The sequence below is a fragment of the Mirounga angustirostris genome, unplaced genomic scaffold (genome assembly GCF_029215605.1).
Source record: "Mirounga angustirostris isolate CCGP_5_RB_7025 unplaced genomic scaffold, mMirAng1.0.hap1 SCAF_5, whole genome shotgun sequence".
Lineage (NCBI taxonomy): Eukaryota > Metazoa > Chordata > Mammalia > Carnivora > Phocidae > Mirounga > Mirounga angustirostris.
In genome coordinates this window covers 112,783,931-112,806,625 of record NW_026991713.1, presented here as the reverse complement: position 1 = coordinate 112,806,625, position 22,695 = coordinate 112,783,931, and the positions used below count along the sequence as shown (strand labels likewise).

The window sequence follows — 22,695 nt, the reverse complement described above, 5'->3', positions numbered from 1 at the left end:
CCTCAATATTTCCATGAGACTTTTGGACTTTCTAGTGGTTAATTTTTAGCTTTAAATAACACACAACACTTGATCTTCTGAAATTTTTTTTAATATGGAAATTTTCAAACATATGCAAAAGTAGAGAGAAGAGTATAGTAAGCTGCTGTGTATCTAGCACCTAGCTGCTCCTATGAACCCGTAATCAATCTTGTTTCATCCATGTCCCCACCCACTCCCCTCTACTGATTATTTTGAAACAAATCTTAGACATTGTATCATTTTATCTGTAAATATTTCAGTATATATTTCTTAAAAATAAGAATAAAAGACCCCACAATATAATTGCAATCAATACCCTTACCACACCTTAAAAAAAAAGGAACAATAGTTACTGTTGATATTTTAATCTTGGTTTGTTTTTTTTTTTCAGTTTATTCAAATCAGGATCCAAATAAGGTCCTCAGATTGCAATTGGTTGACATGTCTCTTTAGCCTCTCGATCTATTGGTCCCTCACCCCACTTTTTCTTCCCACTGTAATGCAATTTGTTGAAGAAACTGGGCTGTTTGGTTTGTAGAGTTTCCACTGTCTGGATTTCCATGATTACATCTCGATGGTGTCATTCAACATGTTTTCCCTTGCATTCCCTGTGTTTCCTGTAACTTGGTAATTAGATCAGGAGACTTGCTCAGATTGAGATTTGATTTTATGGCAAGAATACTTCATACATAGTTTTATTAAATTCCCGCCAGGCAGTACGTCATGTCTGGTGGTATCTTTTTAAATGATTCCTGCAGCCATTGATGACTATTGCCTGGATCCTTTAATTCGTTAGTGGTAGTGATGGACTCAGTTTTAATTCACTTAATAGTTGGGATGCTTCTAGAAAAGAGATTTCACCTTTGCCTATTTGATAATCCTCAGATATAGGAAAAGTAGAAAGGATTGCTTAACTCTTAATTAGTTTAAAACATGCTTAATTACCCGTTTTGAAAGTGATGAGTTGATTCCCTAACATCCTATAATGGTTAGTGTTGAGTTTCTTTTTCTATTAGTATCATGGTGAACCCATACTTGATGTGTTTCAAATCACTGTATTTCAATTCTTATTGATGTTGAAATTGTCTTGTTTTTCAACATATATTTTTAAAAGATTTTATTTATTTATTTGAGAGGGAGAGAGAGAGAGCTCATACATGAGCAGGGGGAGGGAGAAGCAGAGTCTCTGCTGAGCCAGGAGCCCGATGCGGGACTCGATCCCAGGACCCCGAGATCATGACCTGAGCTGAAGGCAGATGTTTCATTGAGCCACTCAGGTGCCCCGAAATTGTCTGGTTTTTCACCAATGAAAGTCTCTTCAAATTTGCTCCTGAATCCTTTTGATCGGATTCCAAGAGTCTTTGGTACCTTTCTCACTTTCTAGTATGAGTAGGTGTTCCAGGCACATGCGACATATTTGCTGCCCCAGGTCTGGATTAATTATTTCTCTGAGGAGTTCTGGTTGCTTGCAGTAGAAAATGGTATTTGGAGATCATCGTTTGAGCATCTGAGTGTTCGTTGCTACTAGTTTGGTCATTGTTTTGTTGTGTTTTGTTTTTAAATTGATAAGTTAATTTTTTTTGAGAGAGAGAGCGTGCATGTGTGCATGTGAGAAAGAACATGCAAGAGGGGCAGAGGGAGAGGGAGAGAAAGAATCTTTTTTTTTTTTTAAAGATTTTATTTATTTATTTGAGAGAGAGAGAATGAGAGAGAGCACATGAGAGTGGGGAGGGTCAGAGGGAGAAGCAGACTCCCTGCCGAGCAGGGAGCCCGATGTGGGACTCCATCCAGGGACTCCAGGATCATGACCTGAGCCGAAGGCAGTCGCCCAACCAACTGAGCCACCCAGGCGCCCTGGGAGAGAAAGAATCTTAAGCAGGTTCCATGCTCAGCACAGAGCCCGGGGTGGGGTTCCATCTCAGGACCCTGAGACCATGACCTGAGCAGAAATCAAGAGTTGAATGCTTAACCCACTGAGCCACCCAGGCCCTCCTAGTTTGGTCATTGTTAAATCTTTACTTCTAAATCCATAAAATTCAGACCATATTTCTTAACTCCTTTCCTCAGATAAATGAGAAATTTAGCGCACCTTCATTTTTTTCTTCGACTTTCTCAATTTCTGTCAGTTATAACATTATTTCACACATCTTCAAGACTTGTAACCTCGACATTTGGTTCTTTGACTATAATTAATCTTCCTGATTTTGTCTATAGACTGATTATAAAAACCGCAAACCCAAAACCAGAATTTGTAGAGTTACAATTATATAAATATCATCTACTGATGAGCCTCAAAAAAATATGACTAGATCCATGGCAAAGGAAATGTAATCCTATTCCACTACCATGGACCACTGGCAGGACAACTTTGTAAACCTCATGGTTAAATGGATTCTTTTTTATTTACAATTAACAACTATTTGCTCAATGTCATGCCACCTTTTATTCTGCTTTATATTTGTACCATGGTGTTGTATGGCTATTTATTTTCTCTTGAATTTGTAGCTGTTTTATTTATTGTTGTTGCTGTTGACAGAAGCATATGCTTTCATCTGATTAAAAATTTCTAGGTTCCTAATCATAGAATTGTGTAATGGAACCATTTGGATTTTGAAGACATACGGGGGGAGTCCTTTGATATGTCTCATTTTAATTTTGGCCTATTGTTTTCCAGGCCTGTTGCAGCGTTTCAATCTAAGATTTATTTTCATTGCACTCCTGAGTTAATTTCACTTTGCCTGGATCACAGATACTCCTCTTTCTTGGATTCCTATTTGCTCTGATGGAAGATGGAATACATCTTTAAATGGTTTTTTTAATTTTTAGAAAGGTTTATGGGAGATGAACTTTCTGATTCCTCCCTACCTGAAACTGGATTTATTTTATCTCCTATTTGATTGATAGTTTGGCTGACTATACATTTCAGGTTTGAAATATTCTCACCTAGAACTGTAAATGAATTCTCTCCTGTTTTCCAGCATTTAGTGTTGTCAATTATAAATCTCAAATCCGTCTTAATGACAGCTTTTGGTAGACTACCAACTAACTACCCAGTCTTTTCTTCTTCCTTTTTACCAAACATTGATTTTGTTCAAGTGTCAAGACCATTGTTTAGAAGGAGGAGGCCCTCTTTCCCAGCCCCAGGGAGGAACTAATGATCATTTAAGACAATCACGATAAAGTCATTTCTCATCAGTGATCGATTTAGAAATAGGCCTTTGGATATTTCTGCTTGAGCATTAGTGATGCTAAATTGTTGCAGCCAAGTGACCATAAGGAGAACTGTAAAAGGTCAGAGCTAGCAGAGCATAAAAATGGAAAGAATCCAAGTTATTGATGCTATAATTGCGCAGTTGAATTAACCAACCTTAAAGCTAACTGCTTTACAATGTAAAATTTTCATTTGTAAATAGATTTTAGAGAGTCTTTGGTTGTGGATCACTTTGCTACTTGAAGAGATTACTTTTATTACTATTTACTTATTTATTTAAAGATTTTATTTATTTATTTATTTAAAGAGTGTGAGGGGGGTGGGGGCAGAGAGAGAGAGGGAAAGAGAGAATTTCAAGCAGACTCTGAGCTGAGTGCAGAGCCTGATGCTGGGCTCGATCTCATGACCCTGAGATCATGACCTGAGCCAAAATCAAGAATCGGACAATTAACCAACTGAGTCACTCAGGTGCCCCTTTTTATTACCATTTATAACTCTTAGTTTGAGTCATTGGCACCTAAACATGGATGACTTTTGTGTTAAAATGATTCGGGCCTGATGTTTCTCTAATCTCTTCTTCATGGAGGGATAAGGAATTACAAAAAAAAGGGGAAAAAAAGCATCTCTTTTTTTTTTTAATTTAATTTATTATGTTATGTTAGTCACCATACAATACATCATTAGTTTTTGATATAGTGATCCACAATTCATTGTTTTCGTATAACACCCAGTGCTCCATGCAGTACGTGCCCTCCTTAATACCCATCACCGGGCTAACCAATCCCCCCTCTCCCCTCCCCTCTAAAACCCTGTTTGTTTCTCAGAGTCCGTAGTCTCTCATGGTTTGTCTCCCCCTCCGATTTCCGCCCCTTCATTTTTCCCTTCCTTCTCCTAATGTCCTCCATGCTATTCCTTATGTTCCACAAATAAGTGAAACCATATGATAATTGGCTTTCTCTGCTTGACTTATTTCGCTTAGCATAATCTCCTCCAGTCCCATCCATGTTGATGTAAAAGTTCGGTATTCATCCTTTCTGATGGTTGAGTAGTATTTCATTGTATATATGGACCACTTCTTTATCTATCCAGCTGTTGAAGGCCATCTCAGCTCTTTCCACAGTTTGGCTGTTGCGGACACTGCTGCTATGAATATTGGGGTGCATATGGCCCTCCTTTTCACTACATCTGTGTCTTTGGGGTAAATCCCCAGGAGTGCAATTGCTGTGTCATAGGGTAGTCTATTTTTAATAAAAAAAAAAAAAGCATCTCTATAATAAATTTGATTGACTTGCAGAACTGAAAATGCTGTCAAGAGTTAATTTAGTCTATTGCCTTGACTCTAAGCAGGCCCGATGAGAAATCTACCCCATAAAATTGTTCATATGCTTTTCATAGACACAGAATGTCATCACCTCCCTTGCTGTGGTGCATTCCAGCACATTGATGCCAAAGAAGGAGGCACAACATCAGAGTTTTATCCTGAAATAAATGTGGTGGCATCTGTCCTGATAGAACCAGTTTTCATTAGCGTGTGGAGGCATTTGTTGCTGCAAGAAAACAAAGTAATGTGCAACTTTATAAAAGAGAAAGATTTCAGGGAAGTGAGAGTTTGAACTGCACAAATAGCTTTGTTTTACAAGAAGCTTCCTAGAGTGTTCTTTTAAATGTAGAGTTCACCAAATGGATTAAAAATACAACAATTTCAAAAATAAAAATCCGAAATACTAAATATCTAATGGACCATTTATTTCAAGTGAAATGCTGTCACATTTACAAACCCCCTCCATTATGTAGTAGCCGTGCAGGAGCCTCTTTGGGAGTGGCATCTGCCTGCTCTCCACTGGGGACTTTCCTAGGGTGGGGTCATGCTCGGCTACCCTAATTCCTTCCACATGGAGGCTATGGACATCTGCAGTTGTAAACCACGATTCTTTGACATGCAAATCCCAGATGGTGCTTTGAATTTAAGACCCATATTGCATGCAGATTTCTACCACATGTGGTTTAATTTTTTCTCTTATTGTTAACTCAGTGCATGCTCACTGTGGGGGGAAAAGTAGATAAACACATAACGGAAAGAATAAAAGCCTCTCATAGCCCCATGATGTTAATATTTTAAAGTTTATCCTTCTAGGTGTTTTCTAGGCTTATTCACTGATAGGTATAACTTTATTTTTTTTAAGATTCATTTATTTATTTTACAGGGAGAGAGAGAGAGAGAGAGAGTGTGTGTGTGTGTATGTGTGTGCAAGCGCTGGGGGGAGGGACAGAGGGAGAGGGAAAGAGAATCCTCAAGCAGACTCCCCACTGAGCATGGAGTCCAATGGAGGACTCAATCTCACAACCCTGAGATCATGACGTGAGCCGAAATCAAGAGTTGGACTGAGCCACTCAGGCACCCCTAACTATTTTTCCTTACAGAAGTGATATTGTGGCCTGCCCAGCTCTGGGCTGCTCCCATCCTGTATATTCATGCTGTGAAAGCCATGGTCACAGGTGACCTGGACGTACCCCCATGAGCTATTGTTCAAGAGCCCATGGACCTAATATTATAGTTCATTGCTGTTCACCAACATGAAAGGAAGAACAAGGGGGCCATTGGACCCCAGAGCTTCCATGTAATGAGTGCCTATTGTTTGCTAGTTGAGATTCTACATGCATTATTTCAACTTCTCATACTTACCCTCGGCGATGGTTTGTCACCACCGCCTTGCAGGTGAGGAAACTGACACTTGGCTGAGTCAGGATTCCAACTCTGATTGATTTGGCTGCAAAGCCAGTATCTCCTATGGCACCAGCATGCTCCCAGCAAGGGAGCTGCGATTTCCTTCAGACCAGAGGGATCTGGGGTGAAGACAGCAGGGAGGGAGAGATGCTGCTCATGGAGGAAGATGGAGAGAGCGCTGACCTGGAGTTACCTGTGATGGACTGAGAGCGGTGCCCAGGGGCTGCTTTCTGCACAGTCTGGAGGGGATGCCAGTGGCCAGGATCAAGTCTCCATGGGAGAGGCAGGGTCTAGGGTGCATGAGTCAGGAGGCAGAATGAGTCGCTTTGGGCAAGGCTGGCCTGGCGGAAGCCATGAGGCGGAGAAAGTTGGTTTTCACCCATCAACAAAGTCCCTCAAGCTCACCAGGTGCCTGCACCCCCTCAAGGCCCCGGACCCGATGCCCACATCCTAGGCCTCCTTCCCATCCCATCTAAACTCCCACATGCAGTTCTTGAGCTCTCAAAAGTCTTCCTCGGCTAGAGCTCACTAGAGAGCAGTGTTATTGTTGTTAGGTTAGTGGATGTCAGCTGACTGTAGTGGGGAGACACACACTTGAATAAATGAACACGATGCAAGAGGGTGTGCTAAAGGTGTGTGCGGGGTCATGCTGTACTTCCCCCCAACCCCCGAGGGAGGGGGTCGGTGTAGTCCTGGAGGACATGTTTGACTGGGGCTTGGGGGGATGACTAAGGGACGGATAGCAGGCAGGGTCGGGGAGGTCACTGAGCAGGGGGAGCAGCAGAATGACGCAGGTGGCCTCTATTCGGGCTGCATAAAGCAGGCAGAGGCCAGTGGGCTGGGCTGCACTGCAGAGGGCCCCCCATGATATCATAAGACACCAGGGCTGTATTCTATGGATAGCTGGTCTCATCAGATTTAAAACTGTTTTAATCAGGGGAAAGACTTCATCTGATTTGTGTTCTGGAAAGATATTCTTGGTAACAATGAGGAGGCTGGATGAGTCACTTGGAGAAAGGGAGACCGTATTCCAGAGAATTCAGTAATATGGACTTTTCCAGCAGATGGTGAGGGTGAGTTGGGTCAAGGAGGCCTTTTCCCAAGGCCCCAGTGAGGGAAAGACTAGCTCTGTCCTCAAAAAATGTGGGGGCTGCTATCTGGTCTCCAGGGAGGGGAGAGGAACAATCCCCACCACCTTGCTCCTGGCCCTCACTCTGAGGGGCTTCAGGGACCTGATGCTCGGCCCGGGAGGGGGGTGGGGATGGCCCTTGCCATGCCTTTAAAGAAATGAAGACTTCAGTTATTCATGAGTTGCCATAAATCCTGGGACTGGCCTGTGGGAGGCCCTGGATACCTTGCCTGTGTTCACTTTTTTCCCCCACTAGTTCGCTTTTTAACGGCGATCAAGCTTTGCACAACTCTTCTGCTTTTGGAGGTGGGGACAACGCAGTGAATGGGTTCTGGATGATTTGTCGGACCTGTGGCTTCGAAGTGGTGTCCAGCGGGTGGGAGGGCTCCCACCTGGAGAGAAAGCCGGTCACAGGCTTTGGGAACCTTCCAGGGGGTGAGAGCCAGCGCAGCAGGGTGTGGTCTGCCTCTTGGCAGAATAGTCAGTTTTCAAATTCCCTTAAGGACACAGTGGAGCGTCCTGGTTAAGAGCAGGACCTCTGGAGCCAGACTGTGGGTTCAACTCAGGGTGGCCTGAGTTCCCAGCAAGTAAAGCAGTGCAGACTCTCCCTGGCCGAAGACTCTTCCTTCCCCGCCGGGTTGGAGGCAGCAGCTGCACCCCGAGACCCCACCCGCCTCTCCTCCCCACTTCCTGCAGATCCAAGGACCAACTGATGCCCAGACACGCCCAGTGAGAGGGCAGGGGAAGGGCGGTGTGGCTCTCCCACCTGTCCGGAGCCCAGCACGGCCAGGGCAGGAAGCCTCCCCGCCCGGACTGCCCAGCTGTACCTGGACCTCGCCCTGCCAGATCGCCCCTTGCCTGAAACTTCAAAGGGGTTTATTTTTTCCTTTTGCATTTGGATTCCAGGAATATTTAATGGGGCGTGTTAGAGCAAAACAGCCGTAACTCGCAATCTTTCTCTCAAGATTAAACAGGTGCATAATCCTTCTTTAGCCAAGCTCGTCAGCTGCAGCAGCTGGGAGCTCCCCGGCTCTGTGGGCCTCTGTGGCTGTGCCTTCCTCCTGTCTTTGGGGCTCCCCAAATGCTCCTCTGTTCAGGGCCTTCCCAACATGCCCCAGCTGTCCTGGCCCGGGGCAAGGTATTGTGCTCCCTCACCATGCTGAGCAAAGCCATCTTAGCTGTGAGAGCCTGAAGCAAAAATGAAAAATATTTTTCTGTCAGCAGGTGCCTTTGGCTGAATTCACATGATTTTGGAGGTGGGGGGTGCGAAGCCCCGTGGAAACCACACCGTGACCGGCATGCGGAGCCGTTGAGGGGCGCGGCTTCCCCACGCTCCTTCCCCTCTGAGGTGGTTCTGGCTCCCACGTTAGGGAAAGTTCCCGGCATCTCCGCGGGGACAGCCTGGCGGGGACCGGGCTCGGCCCACGACCCACAGGGCCTTGGAACCGCTCTGCCTCCCCGCGGGCGAGGCGGCTCAGCTGGCCCGATGGCGGGCTTTCCGCCACCCCTCTTCTTTCTGGAAGTTCCCCAGTCGTGTTCTCATGTAAACAATATTGTCGGAGCGTCCAGTGGCCCCTCGGGAATTCCACTGAGCCGTGACTGATGGGCCTGAGGAGGGAGCCGTGGGCCCACATCCGTCACACCTCTCGCCTGGCTCCAGAACTGGCCTGTTACCACAGCCTGACTTGGATCATTTGTCTCCAAGTACCAGGGGATTTTCAAACAGCTGTGGAGCCAACCATTTCAAAAGGAACATAGTTCTGGTTTGTGGTAAGAATAACACACACCGCATGGGCTCCAGGATCCAGGCGTCCGAATTCCTGGAGCGCGGGATGTGACGGCCTTTCCTCTTTGGGCCTGATGTGTCACCGCTTCACCTCAGCGCGCAGATGGTTCTGCCATTTAGAGCCACCGTGGGACTCAAACTCAGGGCATGCTGAGGTGGAGGACATTTCCCTCTCTTCTCCTTTCCCCGTGACCTCCTTTCTGCCGAACTCTGGGCCGGCGGGGGTTGGTGGGGGGGAGGCGCTTGGTGCCAAAACCTGGGCCAGGAAGGACATTTCTTTCCCCAGATGCAAAATCGTGCTCCCTTCTTCCTCTGTCTTCTCCTTGTCCCTTATCCCTTAGCTGGCGGTGTTAGTATGAAGCGAAGAAGCAAGTGCAGGGAGTCAGCAGGGTGTGAGAGGCCATTTCCCCTCTTCTTCCCCTGCAGCCTAACAAGGGAGCCACACAGGAGGGAGTCCTTGTCCTTCTGCTTGGAAGCAGGCCTCTCTCCTGCTGCAAGAGGCAGGAGGGCAGCAGGATGGTCCTCGGTCCACGGAGCGTGGGTTAGACCTGTCTGCTCAGGAGGGCAGCGCCGGGCTCCCAAGGGGATGACGGACTGAGGCTGGCAGGAGACACATGGTCAAGACACGAAGAGGGACAAAGGGAGACCAAGAGAGTGAAGACAGGGTGTCAGAGGCTGATAATCAGCATGACCCGAGGGGGGAGAACGGAGAGGGAAGTGAGAGCAAGAGCAGAGGCACGCAGCCGCCCTGGGCAGGAGGGAAAGGAAGGCCATGAGGGCTCCAGGGCCCCACCGCCTGTCCCACAGCCTGAACCAACCTCCTGGCTGCTTGCTGGGGCTGGGTCTCCAGGCAGGACCTGGAGACTGGGACCCTCCCCCTTATCTCTTCCAGAACTGCCAACCCAAGTTGAAGCGAAGGGAAGAGAGCCTTCCCAATCCATCCTGCCCACCCCAGGGCTGGCAGGCAGAAAGGGTGCCTCTGAGAGCTGATGCCGCCTCCTGGGCCTCCCCAGTTGTGTCCAGGTGAGCAGGAAAATTCTGGAGCCCCGTAGACTGAGCCAAGGGATCAGCCAGCAAGCAGACCAATGTCTTCCAAAGATTCCCTCTTCTTCCTGCCTGGTCTGGGGCCAAAGATTGGGACACTGTTGGACACTCAAGGCCATGGGAAATCAGGACTCGTAGGTCCCAGCAGTGTCTGCGACATTGGAGTGGTTTTTCTACTGGGGGTCATGGAGCCCAGCTGGGGAAGAGCTATCTCTAGAGGGGAAAAAAATTTCAGTCTTGGAGATGTCAGCCCAGGTATGATCCCCATGACATAAGCAGGCTACCTGGGGACAAAGGTGACCCTTCCTTGACTCTCCTGCTCACCTTCCCCACTAAGTGACGAGCATTTGCTAAGCCCCGACAGTCCCTTCCCTTCTCCCATTCCTCCACCTCGATTCCTACAATGTGTGAAGCAAGAACGCGGCACAGAAATATCCTACTCACACACGCACGCACACCCGGGCATGTATGCACTCAGACATACTCACTATGAAAGTAATCATAGCCCCATTTCAGAACATTTTGAAAAAAGGGAAGGAAAGAAAAATCCCGCCATGATCTCGCTTAACATAGCAGCTGTGACAATTTGAGGATTATTTCTATTTACACTTTTTCATACGAAAATGCTAATTTAAACACAGTAGTAGTTTCATTCTCATACAATTTTGTGCCCTCCTTTTCTCACTTAATATTCTAAGAATTTTATTGTATTTTATTTTTTTCATAAGAATCTTAGATGTTGTTGTATAGTCTTAACAGTTATCAGTGAAAATGAGAGATTAATATTCCAGGAAATGGATGTACAAGGGACAATAGTCCCATGTTTTGTTTTGGACATTTAGGTGATTTCTGTGTTTTCTCTTCTCGGCAATGTAGCTTTTTTCACAGTTAGAATTCGTCTCTGGGAGAGATGAACCACCAGTTGCACATTCCTTACATTGGTCCAGCACCACACACAGACAAGGGCCACCATCTTTCCACCCTGTGCAGTTCGCCACGAGGGAAACTGTGTAAGAGTGTGGGTGAGTTGGGGGGCCTGGTGGCTCACTCAGGTAAGTGTCTGACTCTTGATTTCAGCTCAGGTCATGATCTCAGCCCTTGGTTGGGTTCCACGCTGAGCTTGGAGCCTGCTTGGGCTTCCTCTCCATCCCCCTCCCCCCACCCTAACTCACACACTCTCTCTCTCTAAAAAAAAAAAAAAAAGAGTTTGGGTGAGTCAGTGCACATCCTCTGGTTTGCTCAGCCCCTTCTGGGGGAGGGGTGTCACAGGTTACTATGTCATAGTTTCTAAGTCAACAGATTAATTGTTGGAGTAAAGCAAGTTACAGGTCCACCATTCCCAGTTGGCTGGGCTTTGGAGAAGTGGCCTCGGCTGGGAGTGCTGAAACAGTTTTTAGGGGACATTTGTGGCACTTTTGAAATACGTCAAGTGCCTCTCAGGGTGGGCCACCTTCCACCTCCCTGCATTCCTGAGCAGGAAGCCAAGTTCCCACGACAAAGGTACGACCAACTCTTCCATCCACATGGGAAGTATTTATTGCTTCTCATCTACCTGAAACTCCAGGATCCCAGGCAATGTCCCCCCAGGAGTAGTGAGGGCACGAGTTGGGGGCGGGTAGGGCTGGCTGAGCCAAGCATTTCTCAGGGCCACCTTTTGCTTTAATTGAATTAAATTCAACAAGGAGCTGCAGTTCCCAGCAATTTTCCTCGTGAATGTGGAAAATTTGAAATACACAACAGAGGACACTCTTTGAAACATTTTATTGATACAGGATGCTATTTGTAATGCATATTTGTGGGGAAAATAGGATCCCAGTTTTTACTGTAAAAAAAAAATGACACACACACAAGTCTGGGAAGCTAAAAATATACACTTGAATGTTCAAATGTTATTTCTGGATAGTGAAATGATGGGTGAGCTTTATTGCCCTCATTTTTGCTTCATTATATTTTCTACTTTAATATAGTTAGCACACAATAGTGGGGTAATTGTTAAAAGGTGCTCCTTATGGTACAAAAATATCTTTCATCCACATTTCTTTTCACTTCACAAAGCCTTCCATAAATACTATGGTATTTGGTCATCACAGCAACACAGGAAGCTATTGACTTCAAGGAGGCTATTAAATAAAATTTATTTAATAAAAAATTTTGTAAAATAAATAAAGCAAATCTCACACCCCATTTTACAGATGAAGAAATAGATGCTCTGGGGGTTCTCCTTCGGGATGGAGGTCCCTCCATTCTAGATCTTCAGCTCCCTGGTTCCAACAGCCATCCCCAAGCTACATTCCGGTTAAAAAAAAAAAAAAATTAGTTTCCTAACTCCGTCAGTACAGACGAGGGAGCTAGGAACACATCTCTAATCATTTCACCGGCCTAGAGCTTTCAGTGGCTCCTCATGCCTCTAGGCTAGGGGTTTCTCAATTCTGGACATTCTGAGCCGGTTAATTCTCTGTTGTGGGAGCATCAGGTGCACTGAAGGGTGATTAGCAGCATCTCTAGCCTCTTGGTAGATGCCGGTAGCACCCTCCCCACCCTCAGCACATACCCAGTTGCATCAACCAAAAATGCCTGCAGACATTTTGTCTCTAGACAAAATTGTGCCCAGTTGGGAACCAGCCCACACCCCTGAGCCGCCACCCAGGCCTCTGGTTACCTCTGCGGCATCCCCCTTGCCAGGGCCTGTCACACAGATTAACCTCAGCATCTGTATCAGCCTTCGCCTCCACGTTCTTCACGTGTGACTTCTCAGGCAGCCGACACCGGCTCTCCATACTCCCACGGCCCCCAGGGAGGTGGGGGGCTTCCTCTCGGCCCCCCAGCACCCTGCGCGAGCCCCTCCTGCCCAGGAGTGGAAATGCCCACCTGCTCAGCAGAGTGTGAGCTCCTGAGCCCAGGGCCTGTGTTCTGTCCCCCTTGGAGCCCCTCGTGCTGGGGAAGGCGACACTGCAAGTACTTTATAAAATACTTGGGCAAGAAGGAAGGAGGGAAGGTAAAAGGGGGCGAAGTGACTGCATTTTTGTGTACCAGCTATCTAGTGTTGTTTTGTTTTGTTTTTGTTTTTAAAGGTCTGTTTAGGCCTTGTCTTGTTTTGAATCGGAAGAGGACCGTCCAAAGGAGTCGCAGCCCAACTTGTCTTTACCAGCCCGGGAAAGGGGGAGATCTGATGAGGGTCTGCTTGTATGAGGGTCACAGAGTCGTGTCTCCCGAGAGCAGCAGGAGAGACGACCCGGGAGGTGACAACCGGTGCAGGCGAATGACAAACAGGCCAGCCTGGGAGTTGAGAGCGGGGACGCGCTGAGCTGGAGAGTGCGGCTCACCCTGCGGACCTCGGTGCCTAAAAACGGCTCAGCCCCTGTTAATCGAATCCAAGTTATCATCTGACGTGTAGCGTCTGTAGGACCCCGTCCAGCAGCCGAGGAAAACAGGCCACGATCTGACCATGGAGCCGCCACTGAGGGATCACCTTTGGGCTCCAGGCCTCCCGCAGGGAGCTGAGTGGACAGCCCTTCGCTGGCGGCTGTCCTGCCATGGCATTTTCTACCTGTTCCCTGAGGGTTTATACCCTGGCGGTCAGGGCTTCCTCCCAGGTTACCGAATCCTTCCTGTCCCTGGGCTGGGGTTTGGCCACTCAGGCGGTGGGCCAGGTGCAGCTACCTGCCTGGAGCAAGGCTTCCGAGACAGGTGCTCCCTGGGCGGCCTTCTGAAGCCCCCAGCCGCTCCTCTTGCTCAGGGCTTTGGCTCCAAGGAAGCGGCAGTCGCAGCCGGTAGCAAGGAAGGCGCTGTCCCAGCAGCAGGGGCTGAGACGCCTTGGCCTTCGTGCCCTGAGGGGCTGCTGCTGCAGGTTTGCAGTGGTGAGCATGGCGTCCAGGCACAAGCACGAGACCTGCTGGTTGCATCATCATTGCAGGGCCCTGTTGTGCGCGCTGCCAAGACAAAAAGATCTGGGGCTCCAGGGGCGCCTGGGTGGTTCAGTTGATTAAGCGTCTGACTCTTGGTTTCGGCTCAGGTCGTGATCTCAGGGTCATGATCTCAGGGGTCGTGAGACTGAGCCTCCCCTCGGGCTCTGCGCTGAACACAGAGTCTGCTAAAGTTTCTGTCTCCCTCTGCCCCTCCCCTCCTCGTTCTCTGTCTCTCTCTGTCTCAAATAAATAAATGAAATAAAAAAAATATATATCTGAGCTTTCAGCATCAGAAAAAGCCGTGCTTCCTCGGAACCATGAGTTTATTTTTGTCCCATGGATACCATGGTCCTTGCAGTCGATTATTTCCCTCATTGCTTAGGCTGCTAGGGCGCTCAGAGTTCAAATTGTGTCCTGCTGCTCTGCACCTGAGGCAGATCATGTCGGGTGCACATTTGTGAGGTCATCCGACTTATTTTCTCATTCATGTTTCCCTTCAGTCCCTCAGTGGTTTTTATTGTTCTTATTCTGAATAAAACCTGCTTGTATGAGGGTCACAGAGTCGTGTCTCCCAACAACCAGCAAGCCGGACAGTGAGCACACCAGCACCTTCTGTCCCACTGTCTCCGTGCAGTGGCCAAAGGCTGCAGGAGTCAGGAGCCCGAAGAGCCAGGGTTGCAAGAGTCCTATTCTCTATGTTCACTTAAAATCCTGCCCTGTTGGCTTATTTTCTTTCAGTCCCACATGAGGCTGTGCTAGTTTTCACAGCTCTTCACAGGACTCAACACCAGGTACTAAAGAGGAATTAAAGTGGATCTGCGTGCCAGGCACTTTTTTGCTAAGTCAAATGATTTTCAAAAGAAATTCTCTGAGACTTCTCACAGCCTTTCTTAAGATGTTCCTTTTACCCTCCCCCTTCCTCTCTTGCTCCTTCTCTCTCCCTCCCCCGTCCCTCTCTCTCTCTCTCCCTCTCTCCCCTCCCTCCCTTTCTCTCCCTCTCCCCCTCCCTCTCTCTTTCCGCTCCCTCCCCCTTGCTCTTCTTTCCTTGCATCCAACACACAGTCACTTACTGGCTAAACAAGTTACTTCACTTATTTGAGACTTGTGTTTTTGTTTTTTTTTTAAGATCCCTAAGAGAGGAATTGAAAAACACCACATAGGAAGATTGTGTGAATTACATTAAATTTATTTGTGTAAAGCACTTAGCATATTGCCTGACACAGGAAAAGTGTAACTAATGCTAGCTATTTGTGTTCATTCGTTCAAGAAACATTTATGATATACACGTATGTCACATGCTGGACCTACACAACCAAACACTTCTCCAGGAAAAATAATTCTCGTTATTTTGACTCACCTACCCCATAGTACTTTGGGGGCAGAGATGTCCTGAGACGCCACTAATGGGGCACTCTGTTGGAGTCCTAGGAAAGGCTAGAATGGCACGTTACCTCATCTTCCTCTGGAAGCCTCCATGGTGTTGCTCTCATTAGTTCTTGTCTCCTTGTCTTGCTCCTCCCCCCCCCCACCTTTGTTTCTGAGACCCTCCTTCTCTGGTTTGGGGTTACCTTTGGGGTCCAGCCCTTGGCCCCACTGGAGGCAGGCAGTTACTATAACAGAACCCCACTATCCATCCCTAGTCCCTACCAGGGCTACTTCCATTGTCACTACCTCTATGCAAATTTGTCTAAAAAAGATGAGCCTCGGTGTTAGATTTGCTTCCTCCCCCTTTTTTTTGTAATTGTGCCCTGATTGCTTTCCTTTTCCCTCTCTGCTTTTGTGAACCTGTTGTCCCCAGGGCTCTTGCAGGCTCTAAACACCCTCTGTTCAGTGATGCCACGAGTGATTAATCTGTGGCTCGTTTCCTCCCATCTTCCCCAGAGCGTGTGCCATGCCCATTCATCAAGATGCCCAGATAATTGAAGCTATCCACCTTCATTCGGGGCCATGCTCTGGGCAGTGATGCTGGCCCCGAGATCTGTTGTGTTCAATGTTAATTACTCTTGCTGAGTGAATCCCTGGGGCCCCTCTCCGACTCCTGCAGATCCCCATCACCTTGAGCGGTGTTTCTGCACACGCCTCCCCCCCTCCCCCCCAGGGCCTTCTGTGGGCTCTCCCCCTGGGCTGGCTCTCACCACAGTCCTACCCTGGCCCTGACAGGAGCTGTTGGCTTCAAAGGAGCGGGCAGAGGGATGCACTAAGACCGCAGTTTGAGGGAGCTGCGTTGGCCATTGGGAAGAATGGTGCTGAAGCTTGGAGAGGCAGAGATCCCCTGCTGCAGAGGTGGTGCGATGTTTCTCAGAGAGCTCGAGGGAAAAGACAGAAAGAGGCTCTCTCCTGAGAGACAAGTGGAGGACTGAATATCCCCGCTGACCTGTGCCGGGGAAGGAGAGCTCCGAGGCTCGGAGGAGGCCTTCGCCATTGTCTGCTCCAGCTGCCTTCCCAATGCCAATGTTGGGATGCCTCTTCTTAGCACGGGTCCTCTTTAATTTTTCACTCATTCACTCATTTCACAGATGCCTGTGACTCAAGGCATTACGATGCCATGTCTTCACTGTCCCAAGCACCACGTGGGTGAAGGTGACAACAACAACGTGGTGTCCCGGTAACCTGGTGGAATGAAAAAGTTGTATGAATATCACCAATATTGTCTCCAGACTGTCAATAAGAGCAATAAACATCACCAGTTGTTTTAGGGGATATTCTGCAAGGGACGCTTTGCATTCAAGAGGATATGATTTCCTCCAACCAATGCCAATCAACGATGGCAATAAAATGAAGAAGCATAAATCACTGAAATAAAGAAAACCCTTCTGTGTGTGCCCTTGTACACTGTGCAGTGAAGGATCTGAAACCCAGTGTTAGACTAGGGGTGGAACCTCCCGGACCCAGAGAGTGTGAGGTTGTCAGTGCCCTTGAAGACCTTTGCACAGCAAGGCGGGCGGGGTCTGACTGACTCACTTGGAATTCAAGTTTGAATATGGCCCCAACTTGATCTTCTCCTAACAGGCTAAATTAGACCTTTAGAGGAACAAGCACTGATACGATCGTGGTGTCTCACCTCTGTCTCCACAGAAGTGAATATACACTATTAAAAACCATAATGTAAGTGTAAGGAAGCCCAACTCTGTTCTAATTTTCCTCATAATGACTTCTGGATACTTTTTCAAAAATATCAAGGAACAAAATCTTAAGCAAAACTTGTTGGTGTCCTTGCTGTGTTGATGTCCTGAGTATGTACTCAGTTTGATAGAGGGGAACCCACATTGTCCACTTTGTCCCCAAGAGAACCCTCCATTCAGTCCACTGTGATCTCCATCCCAAGCTCAGGACTTTGTTGTTTCGTGAACTTCCTTCATGCCTAGAATCTCTTTCTTCTCTGGTTACTTAACTCTTACTTTTCATCTATATATAGCCCTGCTCAGTTCCCTGACCGGCATCCAGCCAGACCCTCCCCAGACCAAGAAGGCTCCATGATCATTCCCACGAAGCGAAAGCTCTCTTGCATCTGACCTCTGTACAAAGTGTTGTCCACATCACTTAATAACATACCACTTTGTGACATGTCTCACATTGTGACTTCGTGCTTGTATTTCATTTTTTAAGGGTTCCAGTGTCATCTTCCTAATGAGCCTATGAATTTTGGAGGGCAAGACTCAGGTGTTACATTTCTGTCTCTCCCTGTGGTGCTGCTAGGAACATAGACAGCACTCACATTTCAAGGAAGCTTACTCCTTGAGTCAGTACTTCCCAATCTGAGGAGCAAAGAGACTCACTTTAGAAGTAGGAATTCTCTGAAAATACATTCCACTTTGAAAACATTGCACTATAAGTTGGCAATCCCTTGATGCCAATGGAACGGTAAATTAAAATGCACAGTCGAGCATTGATTAACATGAAGTGAAAATACAAAACTTAAATGTCATAAAAACTCTCAGACCCTCAATAATATATCCCTAACACCCTCTTCCATCCCTATCCTTGCTCTCCACCTTCTCCTTCCACTCTAATCCACGTCTGAGAGACACTGAGCTAAGTCTGTGAGAGCTATTATCAAAATAGTGAAATAACTCACCCGTTAACACCTTAGCTTCTATGACTTCATTAGATAAGTTAGTCCTCACTTCGTGGGGTCCCCAGGAGAGCCGGCACAGGCCAGTTGCATTTCTATGAGGTGCGAAGAAGTTTGGAAAAGCCTAGAGCCGTAGATCCTTTGTATATTTAGATTCTGGTACAGCTTCTAAGCAAGAACCAGAAGGAAAACCATCAAGAGGAGTGCAAGATTCAAGATTGAGACAGTGATTGTGGATACCAGATGCTGCAGACAACTAGCATGAATGCTAGGAAGTGGGCATAGTTTACACTGCACTGCACATAAGGAGAGAGGTGGAGACGGATTTCCATCTAAAATGGAACCAGAGGATATGGAATAAAGAATCTCACACATATGCCCTCAGAAGAATGTAATTTAAGAACCAAGAAACTGATTTCCTATAAATGCCTGATTTATAGAAGAGTAAGACTTATCTCCTGACCAATGAACATCTGTCAGGAATCATTCCCCATCTTCAAGCCCATGAACTTCCTACTTGGACACTGGCTGGACATCCCCCTCTTTGCACAACTTGCCCATAAATCTAGCCTGCCCCAAACCCTCAACGGACTCGCCTGTTGCTGCCACAGCATACGTTTCCTGAATTGCAGTTGCTCTGTTATTCCCAAATAAACCCAATTTCTGGTGATTTGAGCTTGCCTCAGTTTACCTCTTTATTTAGGTTGACAGAGGGAAGAGGAGAGGGAGCCAGATGGTAGCAGTAGATGGGTATTGTAGGAGGTAAGAAAATGGAGGTAGGAGGTAAGGGGCTGGAAACTGGAGGAGGGACAGAGATGAAAGAAAGTCTTTGTTTTATTATTTAGTTTTTGGATACAGAGATGAACATATTTATATCCCCTGTAGGTCCTCAGCTTCTTCAGTCTGATGGGGATACAAGACAGACAGCTGCAGCCACAGGAGACAGACTGGACTGACCCAAAATTCTATAGAAAGGTTCTCATTGGTCCATCTCAAGTCTTTAGGAGCCCAACTGTGGGTCAACAAATTGTGGCAAGGTTGTGAGGAGGAGGTCATATGTAAGTATATGCCAGCAACCACAGGGGCCACACAGATGGAGCAGAAAGGAGGGCAGTTTTTATTGAAGAGGGGTGTTCATGAATATACGTAGTTTGGAGGTGGAAGAGAGTTTAGAAAGTTCGAGAGTTATTTTGTTTTTGGTTTTTGTTCTTGGAGAAGTTAGGGCCACTGCCAAGAGTTAGGGGGTAGATGGAGATTTGGGTTACTGAAGGCTTGGAAGGAGAAAGCCAGAAGAGCAACTGAGCAAGGGTGGGAAGCATATTTGTGTCACGGTTGTCAATCCTGATTTATTCACTTAAAGAACATTACTGATGACAATCTCTATTATCTCAGCATCCTAGACATAGACAGCATCAATAAAAGCAGATAGTTGGGCTGATCCAGGGTCAGAGAGTGGAAATATAGGGGCTTCAGGAAATGGGGCAAACCAGTGGAGGGGAGGGGAAGGGCTGAAGTAGGTGTCCACAGAAGAGGACCAGGACTGGGGTTGTTTGTTTGTTTTCATTTTAAAAGTGAATATTTCATTCAACATTGCAATAAGAACTGAACAGTATTAAAAACAGGAATGGCTTAAAAATGCATATTAATCTTTAGTTTCCTTTGGAGGAGTTTGCCAGTTCTCTACAGCAAAGTGATCCTAGGGAAATGTCTTTAGAAGACAGAAATTCTCTCAGAATGACCATTAAAATTCTTAAAAGGGATTAAAGATTCAAGAAGGAGCTAACCCACTGTCGTGTTTCCTAGCATGGCCCTTGCAAACGTAAGGCGAACACACCCTGGTCTGCTCAGGAAAGTTCCATGTAATTATCGATGGTGCCTCTGTCACCCAGGGACAAGGAGACTCCCAGAAGTCACCAGTGCCCGCTGAGTTGGGGTCTAAAAAGAAAGGATCAGGATGGAAACAAAGCTACCCTGTCGTGCTGGTTCCCTATAGGGGAGAAGCCACAGAGGCGAAGGCTACAGAAACAGCTCCGTTCCTTGTTGGCTTAGAAAATCCTGCCTGGCCCAAAATGGATTCCCCCTAGACCATTGGAGACACCCAGGGCGCCTCAGGGCAGAAAGTCCCAGAAACCACAGGCAGGTTCGGACCGCCCACTTCAGCTTTCCTCAGCAGGAAAAAGCCACGGCCGTTTAGGAGTCATATTTGCTTCTGCCACAGAGAAGACCAGCGAGGTTTCGCCGAAAGCAGATTCCCAATACATACTCACGTGATTGGATGGACGTCCTCTGCAGAACAGACTGGAGCTGTTCTGTCCCAGAGGCGCCTCCATTGGCGGCCTTCAACTTGGTCTACAGACCTAAAGGCGCAACAACGCAGCACAAAGGCGGGGCAGGTGAGGATGGGGAGGAGCCTGGCAGGAGCCGGGATAGAATTTTTTCCCTGAGCCCAGCTGGTGATCAGCTTATACCCTAAAGCAGAAGGATTAATAACCAGAGTAATTTTATCCCCATCAGAATGTAACTACAGATGTGGGCTTATTGGGTGAAACAGCTAATCCTTTCTACATTTGGCTCACTCATGAAATACGATGCCTCGGCTTGTCAAAAGCACTGTTTCCACATGGGCCTGCTGCTCTTCGGCTGCGTGGGCACCTGTCCACGGCCTGTGCTCTCGCCACTGGGTGAGCTAACTTCTCACTGGCCTGACGGAGGGGAAGAGAAGAGGCCTGCGCGGGCGCGGGCGTGGACACTGAAGGGAGGAACGGTGTAGCTGAAGGAAAATGTCAGGTGTTGGAGTAGGTGGGTGCACAGAGGGGCTGGAAGGAACAAGACTCCTGGAAAAACCCAAGGTTCATTGCCACCACAAGTCCCAAGGCTTCAGAGATAGGGAGGCAGCAGGAAGGGGGAAGAAGGCTGAAGAAAGGGGGTGCACCTGGGTGTACACGTGCCCCAGATCTGAGCCGGCGGGCACCCAGGGATTTACAGCGTGGCCATGGTTGGAGGCTCCAGTGGCAGTTAATCAAAGAGCTGCTGCGGATGGAGCAGAGATGAAAGGGTTTCCAGCAGGCCAGTGAGCGATATGCTTGCTTTTCCCTGGGCAGCCACCCTGGGGTGAGTAACAGGAGACAGGGTTCTTTCTGAGAGCTCAGGTCTGGGCGTTCCGCGCTGCCAACGGGGGAGGTACCTAGGCAGCCCGGGCGCTCTAAGGGGTGGGCGTGGCCTGGGCGACGGGGCGTGGCCCCAGCCCTCGGGCGGCGCGCGTGACCGCCCCCCTCTCCCGCGCCCGCTCCGCACGCCACCTCCCGCTGGGCGTGGCGGCGGCGGGCGGGGGACGCGCGGTGGTCCCGGCGGGCCGCGTGCCTCCTACCTGACCCCGGCCGCTCTCGGCGCGGTGGCCCCGGGCCCGGGCAGGGCGGTGAAGCGCCGGGCGCAGAAAGCGTCGCCTCCCTTCCACCCACGGTCGCAGGGCTCGGCTGGTCGCTCCGACCCGCTCGCTCCCGCTCCCCCTACTTCTTTTCAGTCCCCGGCTGGAGGGGCAGGAGAGGTTAAAGCTTCGTTCCAGTGTGCTACGTTCCAGAAACTAAAAAAAAAAAAAAATGCCCCGGGGTTCCTGGAAGACGTGGAGAGGAAAGCAGAGTGTCCGACGTCCCCAGCCAAATGCTCCACAACCAGGGAGACAGCATTTGACCGAGGAGTCCCGGTGGGTGGGAGGAAAGGGCCGAGTGGCCAAGGGGCTTGTAAAGAAAACCTCATCCATGTTTCTTGCTTCCCCTTCCCTCTTACCTTGCTTCCTAATTAATGTGCCCTCCTTCCCTCAAGCCCAAAGAATCTGGAGCCTAAAACCCTTCTCCCACAGGGCAGGGCGGGCCCACCGTGGCCGTCCGAGCCAGGGAGGCCGGGCGGGGCTGCGCCGGGAAGGATCGGGCCTCCGGGGCAGGTCTCAGGGTTGGGAGGCTCACATCGCCATGGCAACGAGTTCTTCCTCCTTCCCGTGGGAATAACGAACTCCCGAAAGTGCAGCAAATTGGAAAGGGACCTGCTGAGTGCCAGCTGGGGCTCTTGGCCGGAGGGGGAAGGGGGTGGAGGTCTGCAGAGGGAGGGGGCTGCGACCAGCCCGACAAGCGACCCCAAGCACGGATGTGGGGCTGCGCGTGTTTCCTTGGAGTCAGATGGGGCCACACATGACACACGTGACACGCCGTGGTTTCCCGTGGCCGCCGGTTAGCAGATGTAGTTGTGACTCGCTTAGAACAGCCACTGCCGAGCTCGGGCTCCCGCTAAGTGGGATGCTTCCCTTCTGTTCTCTTCTCACAAGTTTTAGCTGTGGAATTCAGTTCTATGTGGCTGAGGCCATTACTTTCTTTTCTTTTCTTTACAGTTTTTTTTTGGGGGGGAGTTTTTAGAGTGGTTTTCGTGGTAAAAAGAAAAAAAAATATGTTTTTTTTTCCAGTTCGTAAAGGTGTAAAGAAGGAAATGAAAATGATCCACAATTCCCAATTCTTATGCCCAAAGATAACTACTGTTAACATTTTGTTGTCATCCTTCCAGATTCTTCCTTGCACACGTTCGCACATGAATGTAGTATTTACAAAAGTAGATTATGCTGCATCCGATGCTTTGTCACCTGCATTTTCACTTAACTTACCATAGACATGGGAAGATGTAGAAAAATCGATTTATTATTTCTTTTTCTTTTCTTTGTTTTGAGATTTTACCCATCTATTTGGGGGTGAGGGGCAAAGGGAGAGAGGGAGAAGCGACTCTGCTGAGCAGGGAGCCCTCATGCTGGGCTCCATCCCAGG

The 22,695-nt window shown here is 48.2% G+C and overlaps 1 long non-coding RNA gene across 4 annotated transcripts; it reads right to left on the bottom strand.

The window, feature by feature from the left end:
• Nucleotides 1-14,993: 14,993 nt before the first annotated feature.
• Nucleotides 14,994-21,813, bottom strand: LOC123844143 (uncharacterized). Of its 4 annotated transcripts, XR_010411668.1 has the most exons (4): nucleotides 21,677-21,813; nucleotides 21,261-21,473; nucleotides 17,897-18,061; nucleotides 14,994-16,431 (listed from the first exon to the last, which is right to left on the bottom strand). It is a non-coding gene; the product is annotated as an uncharacterized LOC123844143 (long non-coding RNA). The 4 variants fall into 4 exon arrangements; XR_010411670.1 differs by lacking the exon at nucleotides 21,261-21,473; XR_010411669.1 differs by lacking the exon at nucleotides 21,677-21,813 and having other exon boundaries at nucleotides 20,161-21,664.
• Nucleotides 21,814-22,695: the final 882 nt, after the last annotated feature.